At 31.7% G+C, this 23,240-nt stretch overlaps 1 protein-coding gene across 1 annotated transcript in view; it reads right to left on the bottom strand.

The window, feature by feature from the left end:
• The window catches only part of LOC125072288 (leucine-rich repeat-containing protein 24-like), a 47,786-nt gene extending 27,121 nt beyond the window's left edge, over positions 1–20,665 (bottom strand). The window contains exon 1 of the mRNA XM_047682854.1: positions 20,541–20,665. The gene's annotated coding sequence lies outside the window, so the exon portion shown is untranslated. The remainder of the gene's footprint in view (positions 1–20,540) is intronic.
• Between the last annotated feature and the right edge of the window lie 2,575 nt (positions 20,666–23,240).

The raw sequence follows: 23,240 nt of genomic DNA, 5'->3' as shown, positions 1-23,240 counted from the left end.
TATTACAGCAAAACTTTGTTTTTAATTTATACACCATACAAAAAGCCCTAATGTAAGAGATAATTGTTTTAACTTATTGCAGCGCTTATGTAAGCAATAAATTGACTCTTAGACGTTTGACAAAATTTATTTCGCCAGACTCAACTAACGTTGATTGTTAATTAAATTATGAGTTTGTTCAGCAAACTGTTTGTAGTCGAAAATTGTATTACATCTGGAAAGTGAGGTTAAGTCTACCTCATAAATACGTTATACCGACATATTGACAAACACGTGGTAATATGTGATTCGACTTACGCATAATTCATCTTAAACCTCTCGTTGTCTCAGTAGATTATAAGACCACAACGCGACGTCCTTGGTTTCAACTCCAGGTCACACCAATAAATAATTTATAGGAATTTCCTCCGAGAGTTTCTCAGTAGCAGTCCGAAGTCTGGAAATTAGCAGTGTTTAAATTTCCGTGACTCTTTTTTCTTTGAGAGTCACGGAAATGTAAACAGCTTAGTCCTGGCGCTTGAATTATTTCGGGTCAAAACGCGGTCATGTCGGATTTTTCATATCCATGAAAATAAGGAAATAAATACACAGTATGTTAACTTGGTAAATTTGTGTTATTGTGCCCATACCTGTACACTACAGTGAGTCCTGCACAGTTGACTAGTTTTCCTTTAGAATAGTCACCGTGACCGCAATCGGTCAGAAGAATCATATCAAATAAGAATAGATTTTTATTCAATGCCCTTATAAAGTATAAATTCGTCATTTTAAAGAAGTCGATTTTACGATTAATATGGAATTTAATAATTACAAGGAGTAAATTTTAATGATCGATATGGTATTATAAAATGAATGATTTTTCCCGCTTGATATAAAATCAAAGATATAAGATTAATGAATTGAAATGAGAACGGAAAAATCGTTAACGAATTTCGCTAATAGCCACTTTATCCCGATCTCAATCGCATGGGAATCGCTGTTTTCCTCTCTCTTATAATAGTGTAATCTGTTTGTTTGGAGACAATATATTCCTGCGGAACATCTCTAAGGGATCTCTTATGTATCAATTATATTTTTTCGTTCGCGTTCTTTCGACGACATTTCGCTATCATGACGACGACGAATTTCCTCATTGCGGACACTTGTTTCCTCTGACCTCATTTTATTTCCATGAAAATTTCATTATGATTAAGTACTTTCAATATTTTTTATTAGTTCGTTGGCTTATGGGATTCCGAATTATTTTGTGGGCAAAAAGGGAAAACCAAGAGGCGAATAATTTTTAATTAAATATTCGTCAAAAGCATATATTCAACTAAAAAAAAACCTAATTTCGAGTACGCATTCGAATTCTCTTTCAAAGGATTCTATTTAATATAAGCTACCATTAGTTCAGATGTAGATTCTAGATAGACGAATGTCTATAACCCGTTTTGCATCTACTAACTGTATATATACGAGGAGAACAGTTATTATCCTAACAGTTGAAAATATCCAGAAACTACTATTTTAATTATTCTAAATGTCAATTTTTCACTAATTTTGTTCCGCCTATATTGCCGTCGTCACGAGTGAAAATTGTTAAAATAATTTAACCAAATATCACTGAAGTTTCGCTACAAAAATTCAAATCAAATTAGCTGATGTATGATGTAGCTGATTTTTTATTTTATTCTAAATAAAAATTGCTAAATGGTCACCTCAACGGTGATATTGGCATATATTGCTTCAATATTAATTATTCCTCACATCGTCAATGCTACCAACCTTAGAAACTAAGATGTTATGTCCCTTGTGTCTGTCTATATTTACACTGGCTCCACTCGTTAACTTAGAACATAAAAATACTAAGTATTACTGTTTGGTATAGAATATGAGATGAGTGCGTGAATATGTGATGTGGTTGGTACCTACCCAGACTTACACAAAGCTCTACCAACAAATGAGACCAAAGGCGTCTCATCTAAATGTCACTAGCCTTATCAGCCTACGAACTAATAAAAAATATGGAAAGTACTTAATATTAATTTCCCTTCATTAAAAGTATAGCCCCTCGCCTTATATGCCACTGGTGACAGGAGGGCTGGTTCGTTTTTTGCCCAGAGGATAGGAATTACATTTCAACGGGGAAATGTAGCTTGCATTCCTGCCATCATTCCATGCGGTCGAGATTTTTACAGTAACTATTTTTAATGCATTTTTGTATATATATTTTTGTGATTTTTAAATTAATATTAAAAGTAATTTAAACAACATCACTAGTAAAATTATTGTAACATCATGGGTTAAACAATAACTCAGCTAGATATACACCGATATAAATTTCATAACGTTCTTTTTTCGTCCTTTAGGGTAAAAAACGCGTATCTTCTGATTTTACGTGCGTAAACTATAGATGTATCCTAGGTAACATTTTCGCTAATGTTTAAAGATTACAGCCGTCCTTGCTAGCAGTTTTATTGGCGGCCTCTTATCTTGACCTTATTTGATACGATCGGTTGGTCCCGAGCCAGACTTTTAAAGGCAGTTTTTGGATAAAAATTCATCGGACATTTGGTCCTAGGTGATTGACCTTTGTGAAATTTAAGATTATTTAACATTATCGATTCATTGGGTTACACGCTTAGTCAAAAGATGCGGTTTTGAAATGCAACTTCCTGAAGATTATTGTTTGAATATATTTATATTTTCTCCTACAAGGATTCAACGATAATATTGAGATAATTTTGTTCACTTATTTTCTTAAATATAAGTTGCAAGTCAAGTCAAATCAAAATACTCTTTATTGTACACCAGTAAACACATAGTTTAGTCACGTTTAAGAAAGTCGTGACTTCCTTCGAGCGATCAGCTGTAATTTTAACTTTATTTCAGTAAGGTAGTTAAGCAGCTAGGCTACTTGATAGTAAATAAAGTAATCTATACAGTTATCTCAATATATAAAATAAGATATTATGACGATGTTCTTATGACTAATTCCTTATAGTGATATAGATTGTTTCGATTGTTTCAATTATAAAATTCAAAAGAGTCGTTAAAGAGCGTTTGTGTGCTAAAGGATATTACAACACTAATGACTTTTTAGTTGACTGCACACCTTGGGAATGAAATGATCGCCTCCAGGCTGTTTCAAACAACTAAAATATACTTATCATTGTACCTACATGGAAAATGGTTAAAAAAAATAAAAAAAATATATCCCGCTGAGTTTCTTTCGCCGGTTCTTCTCAGGTCCGAGGTGCTAAATTCCGAACCGGTGGTAGATTTTTGACAATCAATAAGCAAGTGTAAACACTTCTATATTGAATAAAGATTTTTGACTTTGACTTTGACTTTGACTTCGAGTCGAATCATGTCCGGATAAGCAGAATTGAATTTTCATGTTTATAATAAATAGATCGCTCTTTTTATTTCTTATATGTATCGAATTCCTTTTCCTTAAACGGTAAGAAAAAAGCCTTTTGCTTTTTTCTTTCTCATTCAAAGTCTAACCATTTTTATAATACCATCGCTCAGCAAACACGGTCGATTTGAGAAATTTCAGACACAGGAGCAGCAATAGTACACAGTGAAAAATTCTTATAAAAAACAGATAAACCTTAATTGATTTACTTTTGAATGGGGAACAATAAAGGATTTAAGCCCAGAACCGACATCGTTGAAAAACTCTTTTCTAAATGACGTATTAGAGGCAGTCACAACACCTGTGCCTAAATTTAGAATAGAGGCTACATTAAATTATGGCGTAGATAATAAAGCAAGAGTTTACAATATTTTAACCTCTGAGAGGGTGTAATCGCTCTGAAAAATTTCTATACTTTTTTTTTTTAATAATGCTTATCTTTGTACTTTTTCTAGACTTTTAAACTCTCGCTTGAAAATGATCATCAAACATTTCAAGAAAGGAATGTAACAGTTTGTTTTAAAGGTATATAAAATAATGATAACGTTCTATATAATATAATAGAAATAAAGACGACCATTCCGTCAACGTCTAACGTACATACTAATGTATAAATAATAAGTATTTGATAAACTAGGATTAGTCAACGCTATAAATATTGTCACATAATGTAACTGGCAAATCCGAGCAAGCATCAAAGAGTTTTTATGTCCTTAATTTATGATTTTATATATATATATTCGCTGGTAGAGGAAAACATCAGGTTGGAATAAGCTCAAAAGCCTTCTTTTCAAGCAAAGAAGAGGCCTTTATCTAGACGTGGGGCATTTACGCTTTTTTTTTATTTTACAGTCATTATATAACTATGAAGTTTATAGTAAGATAATATAAAATTTGAAAACATTTAATCGTAAAGATGGATCTTTTGATAATTAAGATATTAAATTCGAATTATAAATCTTACTCGGCGTTAATTTAATAAGCTCTGTAATTTTAAGATCACCGAATAAATATATAAGAGAATTAGGAATAAATTTGATATTAAAATATAATTCTACTTAATAAATTAGTAAGTTTTTGAAAGACATTATTTTAAATGATACTTCTGTTTTTGAAATGTTGATCAGTTTCACATTTACTAATCTTATTCAATGCGCAACGTTCATTGGCTATTGATAACGTCATCGGTGGCATTGACCAATAATTTGGTCTGATTCGGATTACGATAAAATTAGTTAGTTAGTTGTACTTCGATAAAAATTATTAAGAACTGTCATTTAGTATTGTTGAAGTAATTTTCGCAAATCAACTAAATTAAAAAACAGACATTATGGTTTTAGAGAAGCCGACTAAAACAGAGGGATAAGGAACTTGATGATGTGTGTGTTACGGGATTAACGATGTAAAAATATTATTACACCTTATACTATATTAGAAAATTTATATTTACAGATCTAAACAAAATAAGAAAACAAATGCTACGGACAAAAAGGTCTTTGCAGATATAATTAAAATAAATAAATCGTAAGCCATTTATACAAGCCCCGATTCCTGTTCGTCCTGGGATCTTTGTCACACTGTTTTATGGTAAATTTAACCTCCTTCATCTATACTCCAGAAAAAAAGCGATTTTCCGAACCTGTTCTTTTATTTGATAAATAAAATGGAGACGTTAAACAAATTCTCTACACTTCAGTTCGAATTACACGCGTGTAAATTTTAATTTAACAAATTGGTTTCGAAATTGCTCTTAAAATATATATATATATGTATATAAAATTTCCGTTATTTACTTAATTATTTTAGATTGAGCTACTGACGCTGCGTTTCAAGTTACAGACTCATCGCTTTAATCTTTACTCATTCGTCTTATCTACGTTCCTTTAACGTGATAAAAAGTACAGGAAATTAAAAATGCTACAGTAAAGGTCTCATTTCAAAGTTTATTCCATCATGATGCTCCAATGCAGTTGGTAGTCATACGGCAGAATTTCGTCCGCAACGTTCATTCGTGAGGAAATCACGAATCAAAACCGAGTTCAAGATGAAATTTAAGACATAAATCACAAGAGAACTCGGTGCTTTCCTTAGATATATACATATTTACTTGATGGTAGGGCTTTGTGTAAGCCCGTCTGAGTAGGTACCACCCACTCATCAGATATTCTACCGCCAAATAACAGTACTCTGTATTTTTGTGTTCCGGTTAGAAGGGTGAGTGAGCCAGTGTAACTACAGACACAAGGGACATAATATCTTAGTTCCCAAGGTTGGTGACGCATAGGTGCTGTAAGGAATGGTTAATATTTCTCACAGCGCCTTTGTCTTTGGGCGGTGGTGACCACTTACCATAGGGTGGCCCATATGCTCGTCCAACCAATGCCATAAAAAAATATATGAATCCCCCCTCTAAGATTGTGAATCACATATCTAAAATGTATATTGTATATAATAATATATCTAGATAATGTCGCACTACAATATAACTAAAACAAACAAGCCAATTTTTTATCTTGGTTTGCGTAAGAGCTTTACACTCGCCAAACGCCATACTACTTTACTAATGTGCGCGTTCTTAGTATCCAACTCTTGGCCACTAATTTTCTCGACACAGCTTTGACGGTCTGTCTAAGATATAAATAATCAAAGGTATTCGTTTATAAATAACATATTATCAGAAAAAACTACAGAACTAAACAGTAATCTAAGCAATGACTTATAAAGCAATGTGAAAATATAATTCGAATAACATTCAAGAAAGTTCTAGAAAAAATATAATGAATCGAATTGCGATAAAAAACGACAATACCCAAATAATTGTAACGGCGAAATTTTTCAAGGCTCTGTCAGCATTTATCACTTGAACCAACCCCTGCGGTTGGCCTGTTACGTTCGCTTCACCCACGTTCCACTCAATTAGGGTAGAATCTGATATTGGAGGGGATGTAACGGTTTATAGGCATTTTTTATCTCGTTCCCTGATTGAACTCTTTACAATTTTTCCACAATCGTTTATAGTCCTTAACACGTTATAATGATGGAAAAGATTAACTACTTATTTTTTACCGGTTCTTCTCGGTAGAATCTACATTCCAAAATTCTTGTTCTTTAAAATTACGATACAAAAATGCTCAAAAAGTCTAATTGAATAAAGTATATCTAATAAGTATTACAGTAACTTTATTTTATGCTTTAAACTTTGCGTAGTTAATGAACACATTCAAAGAGTAAACATAAGCTTGTCATAAGTTACAAAGGTAACAAAATAAAAAATAAAAAAAACATAAATCCTCTTTTGTTTTGTTTATTAGGACATTATAATTTAATCTATATTATTACTTCTGTATAATTCGGCTAATCACTGCGTGGTAATCTGTTAATACAAAAGCTTCATGAATTGGTTTAAATATTAGCTATTTTTTTTTAAATATTCAAGCGCTACTACGCTTTCATTAAAAAAACGTTCAGAAAAAAAAAGTTAAAGTATGTGTTTCATCAGCTCTTTGTAGTTATCATGTTCCGTAAATAACTTGTTTTTACTTAAACATTTTTCGCTGGAACTCTTTATTTCTCGTAAAAAGCGGTTTTGCGGTTTTTTTTATCTACATAGATAATAGATTTTTTTATGTATAAAAGTAACATTTATATAAATTATTAATACTATAATAGGTCATGTCATCTTTATTCTACTAGAGTTTATTTAGTTGTTGGACCTTGTGTAAGCCCGTCTGGGTAGGAACAGCACGTTTATCAAATATTTTAACGCCAAGTATCAATACTTGGTATCCTTTTCTTCCTGTTTGAAGGGTGTAAGCCAGTACAATTACATATACAATAGACATAACATCTTAGTTCTATAGGTTAGGTAATGGTTAATATTTCCGGTGGTGACCACATACCATCAGGCGGCCTATTTATTTGTGCTCCTACCTACTTCATAAAAAAATAAATCAAATAGAGATTACAATTTTTATCACACAAATTTTTCATCAATAATGCGAATAATTAATTTAAAATCGTTAATTACTCCATGTCCTAAACACGTTCAAAAAATTTAAACGTTAAAATAAAGTCCGTGACTAAAGTTTCATTGGCCTTAATGATATTACAGACCCGTATAGCTTTTTAATTACGTGATCCCGAACAAAACACCTGTCTTAAGAATATTTCAGAAAGTTTTAACGTCGTAAGCAGCCGTGACCTACTTCGCGAGTTATTTTAAACGCATTATGGTTCGGTTTTAATCTGTGGTAAAAAGTTATTCCCGGAATATTTATAAATGATTCCACATTAATAAACATCTATACTTATAAAAATAATTTGTCGAGGTTAACTATTAGATAATACTGAGTCTAGACAGCTGTAAATTGGAACATATTATTCTATAACGTAAGCATACGCTATGAACGTTTTTTAGAAAAACCCACCCATATCCCCAATAATGTTGATAAAGGGGGAAATGGGAGGATAAAATTCAACCAATGCTACTCAAAATTTATAAATTTAACCAGTACAAAATCGAGAAGCATTTCATTAATATATCTGAAACAATTTAGCAACAAATCGAAACCCTTAAAAATAATCCACTTGAGTGAATTTCCGGAATGGTGGCCAAACTACATCACTTGCTAGCTGCACAGGAGATTTAATAGTGTATATATTGAGCACTCTCTATCATTTTACTCTCACGGTCTGTTCTTGTTCGAATAGATCGATATATTGAAAAGTTGTCTGGAAGAGATGGCTAATTAGCCATAAGTCCGCCCGTTGTACAACACATAAAATATTTGATGTTATTTTTTTATTTTTACAATAAAATATATTGACTTTTATACAATAAAATATATTGTATAAAAGTCCTAAATATTCTGTATTTTATGTTTGTGGTGTACAATATAGTATATTATCACCATTTACATTAACAGTTCATATGCAGTTCCCGCGGATGAAAGTGTTTTACGAGGCTCGGACATGTACACACTTAAGTTGTAAACAGCGGACTGCTATCAAGAATTCTTTGATAAAAAAAGCTCAATATCTTATTACTGGATTCACCAGGAGTTTGAATCCAGAACCTCAAAACCTGCAGCGTTATCAGCTGGATACTAAACCGACGAGGTGTATTAAATATACATTGCAACAGGGCGAATAGCGTTTTTTATCTTTAACGACAAAAGAAATTGCTTCAACAAACTGTAGGATTAAATGTAATTAAAATGAAGATTAATCAAAATAACGAAACGTTCAGTTTCATTCACTGCATTTCTGTTTCCAAAAAGGAAATTCAAACGAAGTGGACACTGAATTGTTTTCAAAAAGTTTAATATCATTTATTACGTCATATATCTGTAAAACCAAAAATCGAAATATTCTTTATTCGTTCAAAGAACTTTAAACATTGTTACGTGTACTTAGGGCTTTGTGCAAATACCTCTTGGTAGGAACCCTTTGTATTGTTGTCTTCCGGTTAGAAGGTTAAACTCCAAGGTTGGTAAGGCATTGGATTGCTTAGGAATCGTCATATTTTCTATGTGTAGTACGCATAGACATTGGCGCTTTTAGAAATACATAGCCACCTGATGGTAAGTGGTACACTGTGGGTACCACTATACATTTTCTTGTCCACTTATCTAAAAAAAAATACTTAACTTATCTAAAAAAACTTTTCAAAATTAATGTAAAGTTTACACCAGCTTAGAATGATATATATCCAGAATACAGGGCAGAACTAAGACCAAAGTAAGAAATTCCGTATTACCAGTAATCTTTTAATAGCATAGGTAAGTTAAACAAATGTTATTAATTTTATTACGAAACCTGCATTGATGAAAAGTAAAGAAATATAACTCCACGCTTTTTCATCATCTTTATTTATCAGTGTTGTTTTGACATGATATTTAAATTTACGAATAGTACAAGTTAAATTTATGTAATTGTTTTAACCTAAATATTACAAATAATATTTCAAGAAATGAATCATCTAACCTTGCACGATTGAGTTATTTATTTGATAAGAGAAATAAAACGTCAGATCCAATGATTAAAACACCAGAGAAATAATTACACATGAAATAATTTACTGCGGCTATTAAAAGAGATTTATTGTGCACGGGATATGAGTAACAGACGGACGTATAAACATATGACGTATAATATTATGGATACGTTATGCTAACAAAGGATTTAGTAACGAAACTAGGTCGGATATGCCATATGTTTTGTTTGAAATATTCTTGATTGATATGTATAAGCAACGGTAACTTGATATTTTCTTACAACATCAAAAAACAACGTTCTGAATCACGCTGACCTTTCGTTCACTGCAATTTACAAATGTTTTTGTTTTAATTCAATGACCGCGTAAAAAAGTGTCAAGCGAAACTGAAGAAGCGGTTTTAATAGACGTTATACGCTATGGTCCTTCGAGCCGGATTTGGCTTGGGTACAATATCGACAGTGATTCACAGGACTATTACTCACAATGAAGGGAATTATATACAGAAATTATAATTACTGAAAAATATGCAGTCTAACAGCTGTACAAATGGGCGGGCTAATTGCTTACAACACAATTTCTTCCAGACAACCTAAGCGCTGGAAGGAAATATTGTGACATAAACAAACAAAGAAACAGGTGGCATATATATATTAAATAAAAAATATATTTAAAAGACTACCTGTTGCTATTGGTTTCGCTTTTGTTTTAGGTTTGTCAAGTTTTATACATAAAAGTAGATTATGTCCTTCAATGAAGTTCATTTCATTAAATTCGTTTAAGTGGTTTAGCAGCGATAGAGACAGACAGACAGAGTTACTTTCGTGCTTATAATATAGTCTTGTTGAGTTAAAAATCATCTGAATTAATGAACGAATGTAAATTATCTTTAATTTTTTTTATACAAATCGAAAGCAGAATCATAATTAAATATTCTTATGAGCATATGATTAGTTACTTTTCAGTATATGGTCACATTGTTGTTTGTTGCCTATATCGTAAGGGATGGTGAATATTTCATACAATTGTTAACTATCGTGGTGATAATATGTATATAAAGGTATTTATAAAGTGTTCATATATATAACACATCTTGTTGGACCAGTTAAACAGTTCGTAGTGTACATTTAATGAAAAACAGCAATAAAACTTATTAGGAGTTTCCTTTTTCACTGAATTACTCCAAATACCGAAATAACCGGTTTACTCCCTCCGGTCCCGTGATTTTTAATAGCTCATCCAGTGTGAAATAAACCATCGAATCGAGCAGACTTTCAGGTTTTTCATATAAGTATAGAGTAACACTTTTCTACTGCACGCCGTTCTATTCATCTATGTAGAAAATTTTCATCAAAATGTATCCGACTAGATCTTAATGCATACACGAATATAACCCTCAGTTTGTCCCAAGTTGGACGTCAATATTAAAATTCCTTTATTGTTTAAATTCTTTCTTCGTATCGTCACGTTGGAATTTAATAAAGGCTTGACGAAAAAACGGATACATACGTGAAATTTCGTGCGATGTTTTGTCACGTAAATTATAACATATCTTTTAAAAGTTTAGAAATATTGTATTGTTGTTTTGTTTATTATTTATTATTATTATTATTATTTATTTCATTTTCATTTTTGCAGTTTTGTTATTTTTTGGATTTTTGAAGACGGACGAAATGTACCACATAAACATTGGCGCTGTTTGAAATAATAACCACTTTTTTACCATCAGCAATGGCAACCATCCTTGGGAAATAAGATGCCTTTGGTTTGTAGTTACACTAGCTCATTAACTTTTCAATCCGGAACACAACGATATTTTAAAAAGTTGTGAATAATTTCATTGACAGAGTTTTGAGCTTGTCCGAATAAACACCATACATTTGTCAGTAGTATCATATAGTTATAGGCTCAAAGGTCATATTAACATTTTAGATCACATTATTAGAGGGGATGGGGGGCTTCATAGACTGAGTTATAAGTGATTTATGTTTCTTACCATATCAGTGTCATTGGACGAAGATGACTTACCATCCGAAAACCATTTGATAAATCTACTGTTAAATAAAAAAAAATCTTTAACTTCTGTCTTTAACAGCTGTCAACTAGGTTATCATCTAAAAATGTAATCTTTAACGCGCAATAACCACTTATTTTGTTAAAAACGCTTATACCTCAACTATTTCACGTTTTATTGTCGTAATAAAGTTGATCACGTGATAACAAAATCCGAAATAAACACATCACTCATAATAATATGACAAGGAAAACTTACACACAAGTAATAAGCCTATACATCCAGTAAATAATGAGCTATATGACGCTAAATATAGCTACATATAGGACAAAAATTATTTAATAGCTAATAAAGCTATATTATTAATGCGGAAGTAACTCTGTCTGTCTCTTGATCTTATACGACCACGCCACTGAATATTTTTTTTAAATGCTTAATACCTAACGTCCAACCCATAAATACGTTTTAGTTTTACGATATTGATACTGGATCATTGTAAATTTATTTTGCGCAATTTTAGGTATTTTTTTTTTTTTTACAAAAAATATAAATAATTATCTTCTCAATTTATCATTATCATCATAATTGGTGGAAGTGGAAATCTGATGGTAAGTGGTCTCTACCACACAGACATTGGTTCTGTATGGAATATTAATTTTCTTTAAAGCGTTAATGAACCATCCTTGGGATCTAAGGCATTATCTAAGGCATAATGGCTCATTTTACAAATCGGATCACAACGATACAAAGTATTACTGTTCGGCGGAATATGTCACAGATGATACCTTTTATTTTTGTTTACCCTGCGTGGAAGTGGAGGGGTATGTAGGACTCGCCGAGTGCACCCCGCTGCACCAGAATACCCACTAAAAACCAGCGGTACCCTCTCCGTCTCTTCGGCGGCCGCCACGGGACCGCTTTCGGATGCTACCGTGACTCGTGATAGATACTTACTACTAAGTAATATCTCGAGAGTCAACTAACTAGACCAAAGAGGTAGAATAGCAACATAAATATCCATTAATAAATAATATATTAGAAAATAAACCCCTTTGTGTGCAAATGGTACAAGTGATAATTACGGCGATGTCGACGACAGTAACGTCAGCACAAACAAACTTTCGTAATTAATCACGGAATCCCTCAGAACATGTGTTTTATTACCGCAAATTATAACGCCCAACTTAATTGATTATCCTCCGAGTATACTTTTAAAAGGAAACTTTCGAGGACGTTCGTGATTTTAATATCCATACATTTAACGTTGTTTTATGGAACCTGTTCCATTTTTAAATTAGAAATTCGGTTGTGATGACGTAATGAAATGATGCTAGAATATATAAAACGTGGTAATATTAAAATGTTTATATTTCATTTCGTGCTCTTCTTGAGAGTCTTGAAAAAAGCGTAGAAGGCATTACATTGTTGAAGTGTTTCAGCAAAGACAATTGTACTCTCATTGTCGTGGTTGGGCAATCCTACGAAAGATTTCATGCGTGGGAACACTGAATTGAACAACTTTACGTGATTACTGAAGTACGGAAGTATTAATACTGTCAACTTTCAATATTAAGAGCTGGTACTGAGAATTATTGATTCGTTATTTTTTTTGTTGACCCTACCCCATTCAACCAGATCCTCAAATTACAGCGATCTTGTGACGTCCATCAAGAAACAGAGTGGATACGGCTGGTTTTTAGAGGTATTCCAGCGCACTCAGCACTAAGTCCCTATTTTATGACGAGTAAAAAAATGTTCTCGAAGCCTTATAAGTTAGCCACTACCTCAACCAGGTAGATACTTGGAAAGTGTATCACTAGCAGTTGGGTTAATGTATTACTGTGACGTTATTTAAACCCGTAGTTTTGCAGATAGTATAAGATATCAGAGTTCTCTAGCTAAATTATATAATATACATACATATTATTTATAAAGGCCACATAGGCATGTCAGTATGTGTGTTAGTGTTTATGATATATATAACACGCCTGTTTACGGACCCCCGCTCTATAATCTTCTGTTGACTTTACACGCATACAACTACAGTTTAATGACGTCATTTACTTCAAAACAAAGTTCGCGCAACTAATTCGATTTTCACAACACATTATTAATTCGGTTAAAATATAATTACTTAATACATTAAGAAACAAACGGTGTTTTGGTAAGGATTCATATTTAAATTAGAGCAGAATAATTAGAGATCTGGTATTTTGTATAACCTCTCGATCTGCTATTATATTTCTAATTTCAAAGAGTATAATGTTGATCGGAATTGGTTCATTGTTGCGGATTATATTACCTTTTTTAAGTTGTGTTCTATGTGTATAATAAAGAGAAAAAACAATCATGACATGAACATTATGTATTGTCTAAGATACATGCATAAAATAAACTTGAAGAGATTATTCTTTATTTACTAATATATACATTATAAATACGGAAGTAAGTCTGATTGTTTGCTGACATATATAACAAAGGACCTATTGAAATAATCGTCATATGATTTGCCGATATTGTAACGTACGATTACGATTATGAGGTTAATATTACACGGTGTAAATTTAAAAATAATTTGGTAATTTTTTTAATCGATTATTTAAAAATTAAATAAATTTAATAATTTCAATTTAATAAATAAAACAATTGAATAATAGAATAGATAGACTCAGGCTTAGAGAATATTTTGTTTAAACACCATTTCGATCATAATGTTACGATTAGCGTGTAAATTAAATCTTATTACGCATCAAGTAACCAAAGTGACATAAGTTTCTCATTAACCAAAACATACGTACGTACGTATTATATGGCTCATTCCAATGGCATAAGGAGTAATGATAATAATAAATTTTACTATTTAAATTAATAAAAAAATAAATAACCCACTTTGACCTATAAATTACCTAGAAATAATTTTTACATTAATAAAAATTACACACACTTAAAAAAAATAAAAAAAATACTCATATTAGTAAACATCTTCTAAACTGATTTAAGTATATTATAACTGAGTGAAAAAGTATTGTTATATAAATAAAGATATAGTAATTAAGAACGGTCTGTGAAGCATAATACAGCAGAGCTATTAACCAATCGGCTTACGTAAGTCTAAGGTTTGTTTTCTATACTCCTACTCCCATTGGAATATATTCATAGGCGGCATTCATAAAGCGATAATCCTGCTATTTATTATCATTTTAAAACGTTTAAAATTCGAACAGTATCAGAGAGCTGTCTAAAAATAGCGTCACTATTAAATCGATATAAACCGTGCAATATGTTTTAGCCATTAGTGTGTGTGACGGGTTGAAAACTTCGCTGCTAATGGAGCAAGGTATGCAAAAAGGTGGCCTGCTTCTATAAAATATAGCCCTCCGCTTAAACGTTTACCGATAATAACATTTTTAGTACAGCTTAATATATTATGGCTATGTATAAATCTGTATATTGTATTTTTACAATGACCATAGAATTTCAACTGTGTTTTTTTTAACTCAAATATAAAATTTGTTCTACGATAAGATTGATATTTTTGCCTCTCTTGTTACGATAACAGATCCAATGTCAATAAAAAATATTACAGATTTCTCAGAAATTATAATAGATTATCAGATTAAATGCCTCTGTCAACCATACATACAAATGGCTTCAGAAACCTTATGATTTAAATTACAGATTTAACATTGTACGCAAAATAATTTACAATGTTATATGTTTTAATTAACCTTGCACTTTTGATGTGCGTAATAAAAAATGGAAATTATGAGGTATAAACTAACTTTTCTATAGACTGGTTATTCTTCTCTTAATGGTACCTATATTATACGTAACAGCCAAGAAAAATCAAGTGCAATAATTTCTAAGCTATTAAATTTCTTGACATATTCCAGGACCTAGGTATCTGCAGCCTCACCAGTACCAAAAGCATTTTATACACATAGAAAATGTAGGGCCGAGGAATGAGGTTCCATTCCCGAGTCTGGCAAGTAAAAAGATATTGAGGTTTCTGTTAAAAATTACTCATTAACAGCTCGAAGTTTGAAAGTGTCTAGTAATAGCAATCACGTACTTCGGCAAGAACCCTCTCTGGCCGTAGTAGATTATCATCCAATCGGGTCATAAGAGGGGGTGAAGAAAGCACCTGTCTTGTGTACTCGATCAAAAACGCAATTTTTTTAGTATTGTTAACCAAAGTGTTCTCCTGTGCAGATCCCTGTGCTGATAATGGATCCCATCACCAAAATCGGTCAGGAGAACATCATCAATTCTATACTATTCTATACTAATATTATAAATGTGAAAGTAACTCTGTATGTCTGTCTGTCGCTCTTTCACTGCCAAACCAATGAACCGATTTTAACGAAATTTGGTATGAAGCAAACTTGAACTCTAAGGAAGGACATAGGGTAATTTTTTGCCTAACACATGACAACTAACCCCTAAAACGCGAGCGAAGCCTCGGGTGACAACTAGTATCTTTATATAAATAAGTAACGTACCATACATATACCATTAAAATAAAATGCTACATTCATTTAATGTATACAAACGAATAAAGGCGATGAATCCAAAAGCATTTTACACAAAAAAATCAATCCTAGACGCGGCAAAGCGGCATAACGAAACCACTCAACGTTAAATCAAAGCGAGATATGTTTGAAACGAAAACTGTAGGATAAAATCATTTTATTTATCATATCTAGTGGATTTTTTTAGCCCTTAACGGCAAACTGATTGGGCTAAAAATCCGTTGGACAGAAATGTATAGCCAATGATAAGCAATGACTATTCGAGTTTTTCCGCGCCAATAGTTTTGCGGTTATCGCAATACAAGCGTTGAATGATTAAAGTAATTTAAAGTGGTATTTTTAAGACTAGTAGTTAATTGGATGTTGGAACCATTTATTGGAATACGCCTCGTGTTTTTTCGAGAGTGTATTTCGTTCTATTAGAGTGAATACGTAAAGCGTTTATTTTTTTTCGTTAAATGGAATATTTTTTTTAATCGATTATTTTATTCGTAATTCGAATTTTGGTGATAAATTGACGACAATAAATAGGCAATTCATGGAATAAAATATTTATATTTAGATCGCTTTTGGAATGTTCTTTGATTTATTTACATAATATACGTCAAGGATTTAATATATACAAATAAAAATAGTTACTGTGCAAATAAAGACCGCGGGTAATGGTGCTAGCAGGATTTTACCGCTGAATCGAAATTCCGATCCGATCCTTTGAGAAAAAAATGAACTAAGCACTACAAGCGTAGGCCATAAGAAAATTATTATGAATAAAAAATTTTAAATCGGTTTTATAAGATTATAACAAAGATCAAATTGATAATAACATATTTAAAATGTTATCTGATGGTACGGTTCCACAATTAACATTATTAACACATACCAAACCGCTTTATTTGACTTCCCCAAAAATCTTTGAAAGCCCAGTGAAGAAGATGTACCAATATTAATTTAATTCAGCTTAGAGCCTGTTCTTGAGACTATCTAATTTTAATATTTGGAGATTCTTGCCTTTTCTCATGGAAATTAAGATATTATTACCTTTGTTATAGTAATTCGACAAGATCATTCATACTTCAAACTGAAATACTTGCTGTATTTTAGTTCAAAACATTTATGTTTAGCAGTGAAATAAATTAGTATTAACCCTACGCAAAGTTTTAATACCGGGATATTTTGTACTCATGAAATTCAGCCTTTAGCGTTTGTCGTGTGCTGTCGTGATATCTTTGAAGTTATTTATTTATTTTCCGAATTAGCTTTCGATTGTTTTCGAAATTTAAATTAGCTGAATTTCTTGGTGGTTTTGTGCAAGCCCGACTGGGTGGGTACCATTCACTCTTCGAGTAATATTTCTTACCTGTGGTAACCACCTACCAATTTAACGTTGAAAAATTGATTCATTATTATGCTGAAAATATATGTTATTATGCTTTATATATTTTTTTTGTTTATGACTTTTATTAATTATGGTAATCAATCTTAATTATGTCAAAAATTTTAAATATAGTACATAGTTTGTTTGGCTCAAACTTCGTTTACTATCTATTCAAACCTGTATAGCATATAGTCGGAATTCGAACAAATCATTGAACGATATATATTTTTTCGGTCCATTCATAAAATTCGAATATTTCCGATATTAATAAAGATAGATTTTATGTCCATTCAATATTAATCAGCAATCTTGCGCTGCTGTTCGCTTTATTCACGACATGACATTTGACTGGTACTGAAAATCAGCACTGAACTCGTCATCTGATTGGAATCCCAAATTTGTTCGTAATATATTTTTTTGTTAAGAATTTAAATCTTCATATATCAAGTAAAGTAAAAAAACTGCTTATTTATGATCCACTGCTGGGCGGAAACTTCCTCTCCCCTCGAAGAGAAGGCTTTTGGAGCTTATTATAACACAAAGTTTCAATTCGGATTGGATAAACATGTAGATTGTCAGAATCAGTGAAATTCGGGAAATGTACGCTTTTTCGTAAATTTTCCTTAATCCTTAGCTTGAGACAAAATTATTTAAGCACAAATATATGTTTATAATTTTTAAGATATGATATTAATTAGATTTAATATAACGAAAAATATGTCTGAAGAGGAAGGCACGTTATATAATATTGAACAGCTAATCAAATGGCTCTTCCTGTTTCACGGTGCATTGGTTGCGTTTGGAAATTAAAAAAAACAAGTCACGTAGATTTTTATATTCCAAGAAAAACTCGAAAATATCCCATTGTTGGGCAATCGTTCACTCCAAATAGGTTTGACATGGTTTGTTTTGTTTTGTTTCACATGGTTCATTGGATAAAAGTGTCGCAGATTTTTATTTGATGATTCCTTACGATGTTTCAGTCCAGTGTCCGTTTCCAGCGTTAGATGAATTATAAAAACGAATAATCTCATGAAATCGTCCAAGCCAAATCCAGGGAAAAACGCTAAACTAAACGCTTTTATCTGCTAATATTTATATGTAATATGATACACATCGTAAGTTCTGTTTGTTCACAACTAGTGAACCGACTCTATAGAGAAGGAGAAATCTTGCCAAAAATTCCTAATTTTTCTCATTATATTTTAGGTACAATTATTATATTAATTTCACAGCACAAAAGGTGATATGCGACACTGATTACTGTAATTATATTAATATATAAAATAAAGAAATTTATAAGATAAATATTAGGAGCATATGAATCAATCGATCAAAAGAACGCACTTGAGTATTTTTCAATATCACTTAAGGCCTTAACTTTGATAATTATTATGTATGTATACTATAATTGATGTTAGGTGCCGATCGTCATTTTACAGAATTGTATTAAAGAGAGAAGAAAGCATCTTCTCGGTAAGAATCTCCTTGAGGACTCGAAAAAAGAGAAAATTTAGGCCTAGATAAATGTATTTCGAGTTTTCATAAGATACATGCTTTCCTTCTCCGTTGAGTACGAAACACAAATTAAGCACATGAAAATTCAATGATACTTACTCGCAGTTAAGGTTCATATGTTCTAACAACTGCGTCCTATCTTTTCCTACAGATAGATATCCCAATATGGCAATAAAATAAATTGTCAGAGTTCAACATCGACTCATACTTCTTCAATGATAAGATGCACTATAATACTACGTTGCTTATAAAATATTTTCCTAACAAGCGTAAAATTAAAAATTAAACAAAGATCAGTTGAAAATGATAATTTATATTTATGACTTAAATAAGTATCAAAATCGATGTTGAAAATAGCACAGTACAAATCGTGACCGCACGGAATGTTAGCAAGAATGTAAGTGGCATCCCTTTTCGAATATTAATGCTGATGCCGAAAATCAACCAGCTCTGTTACCGGTGTTAACATAAATAGGTCTACAAATTAAATACAATTACAGTTAACGTTTTTACACTGAGTTTTTTCAGCAAACTCTTAGTATAGATCAAGAGTTAACAATGGCTAAAATATATAAATACGTTTTCATTAGTTCATGTAATAAAATATATAAAACATGATCAATAAAATTCTATGTAACCAATAAGGTATAATAAAAGTGTTTGAATTCGGAATTCGAATTTGTTAAGAAAGTATGGTTTAAAAATTTTATTAGTCAATAATAAGAATTTAAATAAAACCTTACAATAAGAGATTTTTCTATCTCTTTCACACCCAAATATTTCTTACGTAATGGAGATATTAAGACTGTAACTTACTCCAAGTTTCACAGACTTTAATGCTAGCTTTAAACCTAAGTGAAGCTAATCTTTAACCTAAGTCGCGTTGTTCGGTGTTTATGTGATAATAAACATTTTTATTTCGGTTTCTTTTAAATATACTTGAGATTTATAATGCTTAAGCTACAAAGATAAAATAATTCAGTCATTATCCTTATATATTTAATGGTTTTTATTATTTAATGTTAAGACAAAATTATATTATTTTTATATAAACTATATTTTTTAATTATTTGTAATCTTACTGATAAACTCTTTGTATAGTATGTATATAGTTAAGAAATCAATTATTTATTAAAATTTATAAAGACTAATCCTTCCTGGTATTATAAGGTTTATTGGGAGACATACAATACTGATAAAAGTTTAATACATTAGTGAGCTTCGAAAACATTTGCTTTTCATATGTAAATTTTGAAATGTATATATGTATACAAATGTATATATACATGAAAACTTGTGATTGAAATATTTTTCCAATAGACAATAAAGTCTTCTCCGTCCTAAAGTATATAATATAAAATACATAAAGTTTTTTTTTTTTTTTATAATTTAGAAGTAAATAAATGGTATAGTTTATGTATAGTATCTTCATAAAATAAGACAAACTGTTTTAAAAAAATTAAATACAATAAAGGAAAAAGTTTTATTTAATTACTAATAAATTATTATTATTTAATTTAATTTTTATTAATTTTATAGTTTAAAAGTGGTTTTAAAATAAAACGAATATTTAAAAAATATATCAACATATTTTCAAATTGTTTTAGTTTTTTAAACGACATATTTTTTAAACGGTTGTTCTTAAATATATTTTTTTAAGTGACCAAATTTACTAATTATAAAATTAATAAAAGTCTACTCACCATGTGCGGAACCGGGGATTCCTATAAAAAGTCACAACACATCACATTCGTCCAATACGTCACTCTACACAGAACATCACTAGGAAGACGAATCCCGGAGCGCGAGACACGCTCGGGCGTCGCGGCGGCTGCAAAGCTTATGGATGCCGGGATAGCTCCCCCCACCCCGCATCCCGGCGCCATGGCTATCCCATAATATTTCTCTTCACTATTGCGCAATGCATGTATGTACTGCATACAACGTAAACGTCCTACGTATTACGCTTTTTAAGACGTTGATTTTAATTTTCGGAACAATTACAGTTTTATCTGTAAATTTTGCTTAGGGGTGATTATTGAGACAAATTGGTGTCATTTTCTTTCGATAAACAAATCCAAGACGATAGCAATTTGTATTTAATTAAACACCCAATGACTAGTGTCTATAATAATTAGAAATAAAATGTGCTTATATACAAATGACTATAAATTATAAAGCTGAAATATTCTAATAAAAAGGTCTGCTTTTATCTTTAATTTGGTTTTATTAATTCATCTAAAAAAAGGTATAATATTTTAATTTAAACTTGTATATAAATGCGAATGAAACATTGAATACGAATACATTAAAATCAGATTACCTATAATATTGTAGTAGCTCCTTTGGATAATATATTTTAAGCGGGAATATATAATGGACTATCTAAACTTTCACAGCCCTACCACCCAGAAATTTCCTCCAGGCACTTTCGAGTTGTACGTTACGTACGTACGAGAATTGGTGGTAAAGCTTTGTGCAAGCCCGTCTGGGTAGGTACCACCCACTCATCAGATATTCTACCGCCAAACAACACTGCTCAATATTATTGTGTTCTGGTTTGAAGGGTGAGTAAGCCAGTGTAACTAAAGACATAAGGGACCTAACATCCCAAGGTTGGTGGTGCATTGGCGATGTAAGGAAATGAATTCATGAACAGGTTAAATATTTATAATATTTTTTATATATCTAGAAATCAATAAATAATAAATCCAAATTAAAGAAATGATATATGATATTTTAATCGAAGTGTTAAGGAATAAAACAATACGATAACTTATAGATGTGTTCGGGTTGGAAGGGTGGGGAGCAAGGTATCTTACTTCCCAAGTTTGGTGGCGGTTGGCTATGTCAGAAGTAGTTAATATTGTATACAGTCCGGAATACTAGTTTCATGCCTGGGTGGCGGTTACATACTATCAGATAGCCCAAAGGTCAGTCTTCCTACCTATTTTTGAATTAAATAAAAAAAGTTCTTCCTATATTAATTCTATCTTAAAATTCAAAAGTACAAATTAACCGAGAACGCGTACGGTTATAACGAATTAATAAAGGCTAATTAAAATACTAGCGAAAAGAATATTATTAAGACGTGAGAATCATTTTAACTTTTCTCTACAACTCACAGCCTTACTTCTCTCTTGTGTTTTATCTCTTTCTTTCATAATTGATTTGACTTTGGAAAGAAGAATACAGCAGTGTTTGACTGAACACCTTATAAGGCGCCCCGCGTTAAACCACACGCGAAACTTAAAAAACAAAAGTAATCGTCTAATCGAAATTGTAGTTTTTTTTGCTGTGTTTACTCTTATGTTAATCGCCTCACGCACACTACGACATTTAGTAAGAACAAGCGCAACTCAATACTGAATGCCGACAATTTAACGTGAAGGGGCGAGAGTTCGTGATGAAATAGATCTGTATTAATAAGCCTTTTGGAAAGATATCATCCTGACCAATTTCATCCACGGTAGCCTATCTCAAGGAAGACTGAGCAACTACACAGGATATTATAGTGCACAGGTGTGTGTAAATATCCAATTGGACGGCAAATTTGACACAATCGAAATGTGTTCAGGCGCATGAGTACGTACTTTCCAAGGCACGGCGTGGTGGCACAGTTTCAACTTCCAGATTCCATGTTACTACTGAGAATTTCGACCGAAAAACCTACTAACTTATTATCGGCTCGACTTGAGGTTTGAACACAGGACCCCGTGATAGAGCTGATCAAGTATTATAGTTTGTAATACTCAAAGTATCATATGTATTAAATTTTAACTACAAGCACGAGGAGATTTTTTGTAAATTAAGCACAAGAAATTTTTGTGGTGTGTTCTGGTAAAATCACCAGTTTGGACTATTGGGAAGTATTGGTTTATTTAATGTATAAAATCTGTCCTCCATCTTTCTTGCTATATTTAAATGATTTCTGAAAAGGGACGGAAGTGTGTAACAGGGAGCCAGCGAACCGTGTGCTATTTGATTTAACCAATGAACGCGCGCAGTTCTAGATTCGGTTGTCAGATGATACCGACGAATTTCCCGAGAATATATTATTATATTTATATTGCTTATTACTAAAGTGACATGTGAGATGTTACACGCCATTTATGCGACTTCTTTAAGGCCTTCTTTTTAAAATAATTTTCTTAATTTTCCTTTAAACAACAATTTTATTTTTACTTTGAAATGTATGAACTATTACTTCCGTCAATATTTTAGTCGAAGTGATAACTTCATATGGAAGGGTAAACCGCTTCGTTACGTAACGCGTTACGGCGTCAGTCTGTCTGGATTTCCATTGTTAATTTGAGTTATCACTTCTGTCGGGTGTCCTGCGACGCATACGTATTTTTATTTATTTATTTATACTTTATTACCACTAGAAACTATTACTGACA

The sequence above is a fragment of the Vanessa atalanta genome, chromosome 21 (genome assembly GCF_905147765.1).
Source record: "Vanessa atalanta chromosome 21, ilVanAtal1.2, whole genome shotgun sequence".
NCBI classification, from domain to species: Eukaryota; Metazoa; Arthropoda; class Insecta; order Lepidoptera; family Nymphalidae; genus Vanessa; species Vanessa atalanta.
Note: the sequence above shows the minus strand (reverse complement) of the source record. Positions and strands in the feature narration are given on the sequence as shown.